The 13,897-nt window shown below is 40.2% G+C and overlaps 1 protein-coding gene across 1 annotated transcript in view; it reads left to right on the plus strand.

Moving 5' to 3' along the window:
- The window catches only part of DNAH11 (dynein axonemal heavy chain 11), a 708,797-nt gene that overhangs the window by 86,402 nt on the left and 608,498 nt on the right, over positions 1–13,897 (plus strand). The gene's annotated exons all lie outside the window — the stretch shown is intronic.

The raw sequence follows: 13,897 nt of genomic DNA on the forward strand, positions 1-13,897 counted from the left end.
AAACCTGTAGTGAGAGAGGTTTTATGAATGGGACAAATCCATGAGTTCATCTGCAAAATCTCATGAAGTATAGGTATGTGGGTAATAGCAATTTCAGGTGGATCATACTAATAAATACTTTCAGGTCTTGCTATGACTTCTATTGCATCTGTTGCATAGTACATGGGGAGATAATCTAATGTATCTATCTCAGTGGTCCTCGGAAGGAACAGTGGTTTTGATTAAGCATTGTTATGGTGGCTCAACAAATATATGGTTAGTACTCAGATTGCAGGCTGTTTTAGGTTGTAGGTATTCAGAATCCTTAAACAAGTATGAGGTTGTCATATCCAGCAAAAAGGGTCAATCCTAGGAAAATTTATATTAACAAAGGTCATGCATGGATATTGACATATGCATAATGACCTGGAAGTATGGGAAGCATTTTATATATCCGTTACCCCACTTGGAGCTTAGTCAAACCTACAGAAAGACATGCAGCTTAAGTAAGCCTATACCAAAGTTAAACAATTGCATAACAGGTTGATACAAGCAGGGTTTATACCTGCATTACATAAACAGAAATAACGGGGAAACTCTTAGAAAAACAATTAGAACAATAAAGGAAATAATAGGAAAATAAAAATAAAACCTTTTCAATATATATAGACAGGATTGCTGCTAAACTGGAAAATAAAACAAAATATGAATCTATAATGTCCATAAACAGCAACAGTTAATCTCAAATGAAGTATCAGTTCTGAACTCTCTTTCATCGATCATGGTTGAGGCGGTGGAAGCGCTGAAGAATCTGGACGGAGATCTGGAAGATCTAACAGGGCTGGATTTTCATGGTTGGCCTGCTGAAGGAAGTGGCTGGTCTTGAGATGGTTAGGCTGGTAACATCAGGTTCTGCGACTGAGTATATCTTTCACATGGACCCAAGACTTGTGGTCCAGTAGTTTGCAAGGTGTAAAGATCATTGCCACAACCTTAGGGGATCTAACATCATTTGGGCCTGGATAGATCTTGAAGACGTATTTATGGTGTACAAACTTGGATCTTTCCATGTCTTTATTCTAGGCATATACCATCAAGTCCATCAAGAGTCAGAGGCTGGCAAAGGAATAAGCAAAATAACTGTATGCCTGAATGATACATTGCTATATCTTGGTGGGCATAATCAGTGTGAATTGAATAAGCAAAAATAATATATAAATGTCAAGAGAAATGAAAGACAATGTAAACATGGAGAAATCAGTGCTAATTAAGTGCAAAAACAAAAGGGAAACCATAAGGGTTAAATAATGAAAAGCCAATTTTCATAAATAGCAATAGTATATATAAAATTATATCTCCTGTTTGGTAGGGGTCAATTGCAACCCTCTTAATACTAGAAATTGGGATGTGCATAATATATCCCCACTTCTGGCTTGCATAACGTGCGAGACAGATTGGTAATTTTAACGAACACATGATCAAAATAACAATGGTTAAGTATATGGAACAAAAAAAGTACAAAAACTAACAATAAAAATTTAGAGATGATGGTAAATGTTCAAGTTATTGATGTATGGAGGGCAATGTGTTGCCATCTATCGCCAATAGATATGGAATCTTCACCTGCGATGACTAACATTCACCAAGGGTTGAGCCCTCAGCTGCAGGAGGCCAGCAGGACTTACGAGCTAGACGATTCAGAAAGAAGGGTAGAGGCCAAAGCTTCTTGCAACTCCAGTAAGTGGAGAGCCTATCTCTTTCGCTCATGGACCAATCGATGTATCTGTTGAAACTCACACTCAATAATGTCTCGTATCTCACACCGGGTAATGTTGGGGTCTGTGCATCTGTCCTTTAATGTAGCGATTCTTTGCTGCAACATAGCCTTCAGATCAGACACATTATCGGGTAGCTCTTCTTTGCTAGCAGTCGTCTCCTCGGTGAGGGACGTCAACAGAATTCCTGTATCCATCTGGGGAAAGGAAAAACTTAAACAGTGCAATTTATGTGGTTAATTTATTGGAAGAAATCATAATGCTAGGAGGCGTCATGAAGAACCATTGCGTAAATACAAGAATTAGACAAGGGGTTAGGAGGCGGGTCGTGGGTATAAATGGGGGCCAGGGAGGAGGATATGAGGGAAAATCGGAAGGAGGAAAATAAAAAAAAATTATGTAAGAGGAGAGCATCAGAGAAGAGGGCAGGGAAAGAAAAAACAAAATAAAAAGGTGCAAGAGTCGGTAGAGCATCAGAGAGGAGGGCCGTGAGGTGTATCCCTACTATGGTGTGTCCCCAAAACAAAAAAGTATCGAAAATGAAAAATTAAAAAAAATTAAAAAATGGAAAAAAAAAACACTCTGAAGGGTGTAAGATAAAAATAGGCTTAATAAAAAAAAATAAAAATAAAACCAAATATGATACATCTGAATTGCAGCAAGGCATATTCAGAAGGCAATGCCAGAAAAAGGTTCCTTGAAAAAGACAAATGAAAAAAAACATTCAAAAGTTATTGACCTTCACATAGAGTTTAAGTAACCCTTTTTCAATCAGACAAAGAAGTAGGAAGAAGCATATCGCTTCAAGACAAAATCACCACGTGGCAAGAGTTAGTTGAAGCAAGGTGTTAGTTAAATACACAAAGCATACTGTTTTAAATAGAAAGGAATCAGAAAGTGGAGTGTATAATTTTCCCAATTTATGTCTGAAAGCTTCACCAATTCTCAGTCGAAGAATACTACAAAATCTATGATCAGCGCAAAATGTTCCCCCAAATGGCCAGTTCAAGGGAATATTTCTCGCATTTATTCCATATAACGAATAATGGTTATTAAATATTTCTTCTTTCTTAGACAAGGAAATAATGAAAAGCTTTCAGATATCACACATACCATAGAGAGATTTCAAAAATGAAGGCTTTATATTCATGAAAAAACTAAAGAAGTGAATGTAAACAGCGTAACAGTTAAAGCAGAAAACATTTTAACAATGAGCAATACACAGCTTTTATTTAAAAGGGATCCCGTATAAAGTAAAATGGCATAAATAAGTCAGTTCAGGTATATATAAAAAAACATAAAATGAATATCCTCTGGGGATCGCTCATCCCTGCAGTTGATAAGAACTCCCCAGGGAAGGTATGCATAGAAACAAATAAATAACTTGCTGACTTAGTTAGGTCATTTGTATGGTACCATAAATATACACTTGCTATTAAACCTAGAGGAATATAAAATAAAGACATGTTACCTGTAATGGAAACAGAAACATCAAACCAACACATATACAGAGAAATGGTTACCGGATACTAAATGAGGAGCCGAGTAGTTTTGAGTAACTGAGAGCAACAAAATCAAATCGTGTTCGGATTACGCCTAGTCATTATGGGGTGGGTAATATTGATCCCTAAATCTGTGGTCACTGCGGACGGTGTTGATCCGGGTTCCATAAAGGGAATGACTGCCGTTCAGGGGGATTTTGACGGATCTGCGATTTTCTAAATCTATATGGCTGTGTCTGAAGACATTCAGCAGCATAATGACCGTATTGTTGGCAGCGATAACAGAGCACATCAGGATAGCGATCAGGGCTAGGCCAGGAACGATAGTCTCGTTGTCGCCTAGTATCTCCAAGAGGGCCCCTTGGGGGACCTCGCTGGGGTTGAGAGCGACGACCTCTTTCTTCAGGGTAATCAATTCTACGGTCTGGGCGGTAGGGCCGTGGGCCCTGATTTCGGGTGTTATTGTCATAGCGTTGATCAGCATACATAACAATAACAGGGGGAGAAGTGTTAGGAGTATTGGTATTGGTGTCAGAGCTCTTAGAGGCTCTTTTCTCTTTGAGATCTTCAGTCTGTAGCACCTCCAAGTTAGTGTGTACTGTCTTACGATGTTGGGCTTCATTTTGCTTGCTTTTAATAAGTCGTCTGCAATGATGAAGGATGTGTTCACGAATTTTAGGCCATTTTTCTAATTGGAGACCCACGGTGTTCTCTAACTTAAGTTTAATTTCTGAAGGTAAGGTTCCCTTCAGTAAATGGTAGAATACTGGGAGGGCATTATCAGAGTCAAATTTTTCCTCTGTTTCTTCCTTATAGAGGTCTTGGAGTCTGAGTAAATAGGCCTCAATAGGCTCTGAATCCATTTCCCATCTTTGGGAAGTGATAACCGAAAAGTCTTTAAGGGTCGGATACATGGTCCGGATTTCCTGGAATACTTTGGTCTGAATTTCTGTCAAAGGGTTGCCATCATACTGAGTATCGGTGGCAAATTTTGCATAGCCCGATTGAGTGAATATGTCAGTGATACTAGCGTGTGGGGTTCTGCCCAGGAGCGCTTTCATATCACCTACTGATAGAGTAGTCCCCAGGGTTATGTCCTGTAATTTCTTTAACCAGCGGTTACCTCCCTGTGCAATATCCGGGAGCTGTAGTATGAGGCTATTCAATTCAACAGCTGAAAGTGGGGTGTATTCCGTATGAGGGACACCACCTGACATTTTATTCAGCAGGGGAAAAAGTTTCACTGATTTAAGGAGATCAATCGAGGTGGTTGGGGGAAACTGATTCTCATACTTTTTCCAAACCTGAAGACCTTGGATTAGATAGAGGGTTGTTTTCTGATCCCAATGGGGGTCGGGGTGGTCATAAATTAGATCTCTTACAAGTGAAAGCTTGTCAGAACGTAAGGATCCTTCACGTGGGAAGAGAGCGGACTGGGGCTGGAGCGCCTCAGACCATCCTGCGAGATTATCAACCCATGGGTGAACGTAATGCCATGAATTCTCATGCAAAGCCACATATTGGGCAGGTGTGCTAGGCGGACTAGATAAGATAGGGTCTGTACTGATATTCAAACTTGTAGGGTGTGGGGAATTGTCAATAACCGCAAGGCAGCGGCTAGATCCTTCATCAGTAAGATAACTGTGAGGATGGCGCTGTCTAGTATGATGAGAAATAACATCATGTTGTTGAGGAAACTCAGATTTTGGTGCAACAGATACCACGGTGTCCGGGGTATCAGGGTGCGGTTGCGTTGTCAGGGACTTGTGTAAGGAACGAAGTCCTTCTGAAACAAACGCGAGGCCATCTCCCATACTAGCCAATGTGTGATCGTATTGTTCTTCCGAGGGGACTGGGGTATTAGGTAACGTGAAACGAGGTGAATCGTCTGCAAGGGAAGGGATTACTTCACTATCTGAAAAAGAGGAGAAATGGAACATCGGAGGAGGCTCGTTTCGAATATCCTCTATGTCCGATTTTGTGGGGAGTTGTTGTTTTAAAACTTCCCATGCTTCGTCTAATGGGGAGAGTCTAACCTTCGGTCGCTCCTTATTAGCTGGTTTGGCTGGGAGTACCAAGGGACGCATTGGCCGTGCACCTAACGTGTCCCATCTAGGAGGAATAGAACACTGAGGTTCTAGAATGGGCATTGAAGGGTTCACTGGAGCAGGGGGTGGTTTAATGAAACCCCGATCATAGAGTTCCTGACAAATAGCCCGTGTCTGTGTAGCAGGACTACATGGAATGAAACCCATCTGTCGTAATTGAGACAGGATAGACTGTAGGGATTCAGCTGGCAAGGGACCAGTTTGGACAGAAGAGTCCAAAGGTAGTGGTGGAGGTGATGTCTGAGTTGTGTGTCCCATATGTGGGTAGGTAGTCGTTTGGGTGGTCATGTGTGAAGTCAACCCGGATCCTAGGCTAGGGTAGGTGGAGGTCTGGGCAGCTACGTCAATTTGACTGATAGCAGGGTACTGGACGGTGGCCGGAACTGATGGGTTCGGGACACAAGGATATTGCTCAATAATGGGAGGGGGTATCTCCATCTCATAGCCTCCAAGAGTACGATATACATGAGGCGGTGGTGGGGTTAGCGTCTGGGTTGTTGCTTGCATCGTTGGAGCAGAGGTAACAGTGGGTAATTGGGCCGAAATCAGGGCTACTGGTTGGGCCACTGGGATTGTTGAAGGGGTTAAAGGCGTCTGAGTTTGTACTGACCCCTGAGATATTGGAATTGAGTTTTTTTGTGATGAGGGAAGAGATAGATCAACAACACCGGCGATGTGCACGGTAGTAGGTGGGTCAAATATCATAGGAGCAGGAGATACTGCAGGCAGCGGGGGTGTCACTGTCTGAGATCCCTGAGAAATCTGTAGCTGAGGATTTGTGTCAGGTTTATCACAATATCCTGGGGGTATTGGGGTATATCCCACTGCACATGGTAACAACTTGGTAGTACTTGCAGCAGTAGCAGCATCATAAGGTGGTGGAGCTGTAGGTGCTACAGGATCTTGATAGGGGGCTTGATCGGTATCTGACTTACCCAGAGCTCTATCGTGCTGGTTTCGTGCAATAAGTATGAATTTGTTAATGGCAGCTAAATGTTTATCCCTAGATTTTCCCGTTTTGTTGGACTCATTGTAGCAGACCAAGGCTTGGAGTTTGCCCTGATCAAATGAGCCCCTTGATGGCCATTCCAGTCCTTGATCCTTAGCGGACCAAGCGGTATGCCAGGTTTGACATAACCGGGTAAGTTCTTTTCTATCAGCGGGAAAGAAATTAAGGACTCTTTCCAAGGGAGTAGGGGACGAGGAAGTGGGCATAGTGGGATCAGAAATAAGGGGAAGACAATTCACATAGGAACTCATAGAAGAGTGTATTCAATATAATGCAATATCTACAAGTGAGATGGTTCAAATCAAAATGCTGAGGTCTATAACAGGGGCAACTAAACTACAGCAAGAGGCCCTCACTGGATGCCCACCGAAAGGGTGGAAGGCCAGATTTTAGGACTCAGGCTGTAAAAATACCAGCTAGGTTTAAAAATCTATGACTGGCTGAGCATGGACTTGCTTTTCCTGCAAGTTAATATGTGTTATACCCTAAGATCTATCCACTGGAATAGTGGCAGGCCAAACTACATAGCTTTGTACAGCTGAAAAGCACTGCCTAGGCCTGATAACCTACTAATGGCCTTATAGAACAAAATCAGGTACAAATTGAATGTAGCACTTATTAAAATGGAGTTTGTCTTTCTATAAGATGAAACTTAGATCATAAGATAATAGAATAAGATGTTCTGGCAGAAGAGAAAAACATGTTGACAAAAGAGGAAATTGCGAAATAACTTGCAATAGCTGGAACGGAAAGAGTTGGGTACAGAACAACAGATGGCAGGACACGACAGTTTAACCACAGAAATTGAGAAATAGTTGAAAAAAAACAGGTCCCAAAATAGGTCCAGCCATAGACTTCTATTGAGAGAAGAGAGTATAAAAGAAGGGTGATTTGGGCTTAATTTCGGAGTCCGTCCCCAACGCCTTGAAAGCAGCGAAGTTCTGTCCGGTTACTTCCAGAATCGGTACCGAACTGAAGACCCTACTCGGGGTGAGCTGTCAGACTGAATCTGTAATTTGTACCAACTTGAAGACTTGTGTTTGGGTAAGAAATAAATTATACTTATCTTCCTAAAACTATGTTTGTCTTAATTTCTGTCTATTCCTTATTTCCTTTTTATTCTACCAACGAAATTAGAAATACAATTGACACTCATTGCCTGTACAAAATACTGTTACATTTTAATAGAATACATTTGGGTACACAGATAACTAATGATTCATTTAGATCCTGATAGACATAAGACCATGATCATGGGCCTTATCTTAGAGTCAGTTGTACACCAGGAATATTACTGGGATGGACTTTCAAGAGAATTTAGGCAGGCAGCCCAACAGATAATGGAAGCGCAGACCCTTTGTCCTTGGAAAAGGGTACTCCTGGTGCGCAAAGCGGGCCAATAGATAGAATTTACATTTGGTGACCCCCGATCGCTGATAACACTGACCTTTTGCCCGCCCGCGCTAATTTTTGCACACAGAGGGGATTAATCTATGTGTTCAAAAATTTCTTTCCTGTCTTTCCATTTTCTTCTCTGTTCTTTTTCTGCCCCTCTCTTCTGTCCTTCCTTTGATTTGTGAGGTGTGTGCACGTGAACGTTTGGTGTATGATTGGCGCATAATTACGCGGCCAGGAGACTGCGATCGTGTTTATGCTGTGAGTATTTTTCACGCTCAATTCTTTGGATCAGTCTTTATGCTGGCATTCTTGCCTAATGATCCTTTGATTTTGGCCGTTTTTCTGTTGCTTCCAATTCCTATTCCCATCCTCTCCATCCTTCTCCCTTTCCTACCTCTGTCCAAGCCCTCATTCACTGCTCATTGCAGTTCTTGGACAGTACACTCCATCTGCCCTCCTGTATGTCCTGCGCTCTCAACTAGGATATCTCTCTGTCCTGATTGCCCTCCCCTATTGCCCTGTTTTATTACCCCCCTCCTTTTCGTCTCACTTGCCTATTCTGGCTCTCTTCGTACTTACTCTGATCCCTGTTCTCTCTCACTGCAGTTCTCTGACATCATTCCGGTCTGCGTCTTTTCTGCACCTAATCGCTCTTTTTCTCAGCGCTGCACTTAAACCTCCGATTCTGCTTCTACCTTGTAAGAAATTGTCCCGCACTGTCTCTGTGAATTGCTGTATTATCTTTTCTTCTTCCCTTCCCCCGTTTTCTGACACTTTGAACAGTTGAACTTAGAGACGGGTTTCGTTTTCCCTCTATAATTTTTTATGCTGCAAAACACAGACTGGTAGATCTTATCGCAACCCACAATGTGGTTCTGCATTTTTAACCTTGACTTTTCTGTGTGACCACACATGGCTCGCTTAGCTTCCTTTCTCTCTCTATTTCCTCTCTGTTACAGAAACCCTTACATTTCAGATTCTGTCTTTTTACAGCTTTGCTCTAAAACCCTTTTGTTACTATTGCGGTACATCCTTTTGTAATATGATTTGGTTTCCTGCCATTACAGTTAAACTACATCTGTATAATGGTTTTTCTAATTACTTTTACTTATAGGATTAATTAAGGGAACATTTACCTAATAATCCGTACTTGCATGCGTGGCCCCCCCTTAGGTTTTTGTTCTGTTATGGTCCAGTCAAAAGAGGGTGGTTTTCACTCCGGTATTTGGTTTTTGCCATTGTCTTTATGTGACATGATTAATATGCATATATTTCCTATACTTGTAGCATTTCCGGATGCAAGCTACATATGAAACCACAAAATTTGTTTTGCCGTTAAGAAGCTGGTGTTTTTAACCTTATGCCAGTTTAACCTATATCCCACTAACCTTTCTCCCTACTATAGTTTTCTGCATGTGCTATGCTGCTCATTTTTTTATTCCTGCTTTCCTAGCCATCCCTGTGTTATCTCCATCTCTCCTTATTCTTTGTCCTCCTCTCAAGGCAACTGTCCCTGTGTTTTAGGGCCGTCCATTGTTTTTTTTTCCTGTTCTGCTTCATGTCTATCTGTCTGTAGATCTTGCACTCAGTAAGACCCAGGATTTCCTCTCTAGTGTCTCACGCCACTGCTTTCTCACTGCTTTTGGGATTTATTTCTGCCCGAATCACATTTTTCTATATCCTTAGCTTCTCCATTTATAAATGCGTGTAATGAATTCCTTCTTAGATTTTGATGGTCGCCAGACCTCTCTTAAGAGAAATGAAGCTGTCTCGAATGCCTTTCTTTCTCTCTACTTCCTCGCTTATATCTTTATGATTATGTCACAGTTTTCGTTCATCCCTTGACCTTTACTTTCTAACCCTTTGGATATAATGCTATAGTGTCTGCCCTTTTAATGCATTTTCCTTCTAAAAATGGGTTTTCAATTGTGCTAAGTTTGATTGTTCAGCTTCTATAACAGAGGAAGGCTCAAGAGAATGCCAAAACAAAATACTTCTTAGCACATAAATTCAGTTGTAATCGTCTAGGAAGCCTTAGTCCGGAAACTAAAAATTAACCCTTACTTTACAGAATCAAGTGATATACTGGTAGTAATGAAATTTAGATTGCCGTTATTTTAAAGACACAGTAGAAGACATTAAAAATTTTTTTGCTTTGAAGGAGTTGCCGTATCAAGTGTAGAATTGACAGCTTTTATATGAACACAGAATGATTACGGCGGTCTATCTGAGCAAGTAAAATAGCAACGTAGTTAGATTTGTCATACTTCCTCACACATTAACTCCCTGCTTCCTTACATAATAGTTTCTAAGAACTTCTATATGTTTGATTTGATAAAATCCTATCCTGATTAATTATACCAGCATAAAGTTTTTATGTGCTGTTTAGTCCTATTTTCAGTAGCCGTAATGTCCGATGCTTGCAGTGAGCACTAAACTCAAATTAAGCACAGGAAGCACACTTCCCTTCTGGTTTTTATTTTCCTTTTCCTTTAACATCTGCATCAACATTAAATCCTTTTAACAATCTTCTGTAAACCCGTATATATCTTAACCACAATGTTTCCTCAGACTGTGCTGACTTCCTAGCCATGCTGAAACGGAATCTTATTCACAGATATGTGTTTTCTGCCTATGGATAGAACGGTAACTTTTCACCCCCCCTTCCCTCAAATGCTAAGCCTGTTCTGTTCGTCATCATTAAGCATTGTATTTGGACTGCTTGATTCAATATGTTATAACACAGCCTTATTAAGGAACCATATTCAGAGCTGTAAAAGCATTTCAGTACAAGGGCCGTATAGCTGGAAACTGACAGAACAATAACTTATGTGCTTTTTCCAAATGATTGCTAGTCCTGATCTGACTCTAAATAATTCTATAGCTACCGGAAACTACAGGAAACCACAGATAATTTATCTGACTTTGAATATAAGTGCATAGTTTCCCCGTAGCCACTTTTAGCTACACTTCCGGGTTTACTTTTCTCTGCATTAATCCCGTCTCTGCCACTTTCGACACCTTTCTGTCATACTCACTATATATGCAACTATTACTACGCTCTAAGTCTTCTACCTTTGTATTTTGTCTTTGCTAAAAGTCCTAAAAGTCCTGCACCGATCCTGACAGTAAGCTGCCGTTGTTACCGCTTCTCAGAGTGAATTTGTCACTTTTTCTGTACCCCCTCACTCCTGTCACAGCTTTGGCTGTAAGACTGTTAAACTTATCTCACTTCCACCTATACTTTCTCCTTGCAAAAGGTCTCTTGTCCATTATACAGCATTCTCCTGTCCCCTGTCTCTGTGACTTGTTTTTCTAAGCTATCTGGACTTCAGAAGCATGCTCTTCTCCTTCATGTACTGTCAGTGCTTTATACTATAACTTATGGCTGGCTGTCAAACTATACGGCCATCTTCCGGTCTGATTAATGCTTTCTCTTCTCCTTTTACAGTTGTAATTTTGCATTTGTACTTGTCCTAGAAGCTTTTATCACACCTTTTCAATTTACAATTTGTTTTGGGACAATTTCATACTTTTAATTAATAATGCTTAAGGTTTGTCATTTATTTTCCTATTTGAAATTTGCTTTTGGTTATTTCTAGCTTATGTAATCGGTTCTGTATTCACTTTTGAATTAAGGGTTCCTGTTGTTGACAATGCCAGCCGATGTTTCTTTCTCCCTAGCTCTGCATAATTTCATATATAATTGCTGAGGTTTTCCTGAATTTGTAGTTTGAAATGGGTATTCATTGTGACATAATTAGGAAACATGCCTTTACAGTTTGCTGTTTAGACACTATATAGATTATTTCCTGCTCTTGTTATAAGCTAGGCGTTATGCTGTCCCCGCCCATCCTCTTCTATTGCTTGTACTATATATGGACATTTTACTGTTTGTGTTATACGGCACTAGATATGAGGAGATCTTATTCACTCTCTAGATAAGATTCTCATATACTTTGCATTTCCGATACTCATATAGTTCTGGTTTCTTGTGCTCTGTTTTAATGAAAGAAATATAAGTTACCGCCCCAGCACCCTACTATCGTGTTAGTTTTTTTCAGGATGCTTTTTAATACTTTTTAATCATCGGTGAGCCTGACTATATTATAACGTTATCTGCAGGAAATACTGCGCTTCCTCGCTTGCGTTGTGGTTTTCGTCCTCCGAGTGCATACAGCCTGCACTGGCTTATTTTAAACACTTGCAGTAATGACTTATGTTATAATGTTTCCGGATGAATATTTCCACGTCCTGAGAATGACAATCGCTTTTAAATAATATGGTTCTATAAAGAGTTAAATTGTGTAAGTCTTTATAACAAGTTTGATATGAACTAGGATGCAACACAGAAAGTCACATGAAATTACAATGGATTATTGTTACATTAACAGTTAGATAACCCCTTATATAACTTATATGATAGTGGAAGTATTCTGAACTATAGAGAAACATTTCTTTGCTTCTACATTAATAGATATGCATATAAAATAAGTTTTACCTTTCCGGTTGAGAAGATGATGGCTGCGTGCCATGAGAATACAGCGTTGTTTCACTTCAGTTATTTCCTGTTGGTCCTTTATAACCCAACCTTCTCTTTCCTTCTAATGCTGCAGCTGTTCTGTTTGTCATCATTTAGACATATCATTTCAGTCACTGACTAGTATGTATGTTTTATGCCGTATCATTGGAAGTTCTTGATGTAAGAATCACATGTTTTAATTTGTTCTTTTTCCCCTTTCACCTGTTTAGCCACAAAAGCTTCCTGCCATTGCATTCGGGTTTATTTTATTTACTATGTCCCTTTTCTGAGTGTATATTTATGGGTATGAGCTTGTCATCTTTACACCACGATTCTGGTGTCCTGTTTCAAAATTTATTGATTTATATGCTTCTCTTATATTTAATATGTCTTTGTTAATATACATTTTCTTGCCTTTTGTTGAAATCGGTGTTTCCTTTCACTGGCTTGTTGGATGGAAAATTCTATTTTCCATTGCTGCATGACAAGTGATGTCTTTGGCATTTTTAGTTCTGGCTAATGTGTTCCAACTAATGACTTTTTTGTGACTGTGCCTTCCCCGAAGAGCTTACATTTGTTTTGTTTTGCCTTGGAATATTTCGTCTTTCTCTCTATTTTTCTACCACTTCTATAGTAATTTTCAGGGGCTTTTCCCTGGAACATACTATACTTTCTTATATACCAGTGTCACGCTATAACTATTGGGTTTGATATCGATGCCTGGGGCTTACATCCATCGAAGGTGGATGACGGTATCGCAATTATTAGATTTTAAGCAGAACCCCATTCTATTTTTGGAATGGCCTGCATTCACTGAATTGGACTATTGCCCATATAGAAGTTACCGGTACAGATGCGCGCTGGGGATATACAGAGACGTCTAAAATCCTTTAGTTGCAAATTTAGACAGGTTGACTGGGGCCCTAAATTTTTGTTCTCTTCTAGACGAATATTTAAGCATCTATTGGGGGTTAGCGACAAAATGGCGAGTGTATTCCCATATATGGCGAGTGTATTCCCATATTTCTAACCGGCGAAAACCAATTAGATCGCTGCCCTTTAATTTTAGAGAACTTATTTTCGCTGTTCGCTAAAATCTTTTTTTTGGAGTTTTTGCTTCCCCCACTTTTGGGGTTTTCAATATGGCGAGTGTTATCCCATATCCAAATTCATGGCGAGTGTTATCCCATGTGCGATCCCAGGCGAGTGTAGTCCCATCACATGGCGAGTGTTATCCCATGTCAAAATTCATGGCGAGTGTTATCCCATGGTCAATTTCTATAGAAGCATACTCTGGAGGGCAGTATTTTTAGAGTAGGTTATATATAGTAAGTGACACAACTGACTCCTGCACTATTCTCATGTTCATGGCTATCATTTCTTTGTTAATATAACCTGCGGCAAAAGCATTGAGCTTTCCGCCAATTAGTAATTTATGTTTTAGGTTCCGCCAATGGGACGCTCTTGAAGACGCGTGAGTATAAGTGTTTTTGTTATACGCATGATGCATGTTCTTTTGTTTAGATAATTTTCCCGTGCATGGTTTATTATCATTAGGGATATTCTGTAAACCTGGTCTGCATGCAGCCCTCGAGGAGTGAACT

This window comes from Microcaecilia unicolor, chromosome 1 (assembly GCF_901765095.1).
Source record: "Microcaecilia unicolor chromosome 1, aMicUni1.1, whole genome shotgun sequence".
Taxonomy (NCBI): domain Eukaryota; kingdom Metazoa; phylum Chordata; class Amphibia; order Gymnophiona; family Siphonopidae; genus Microcaecilia; species Microcaecilia unicolor.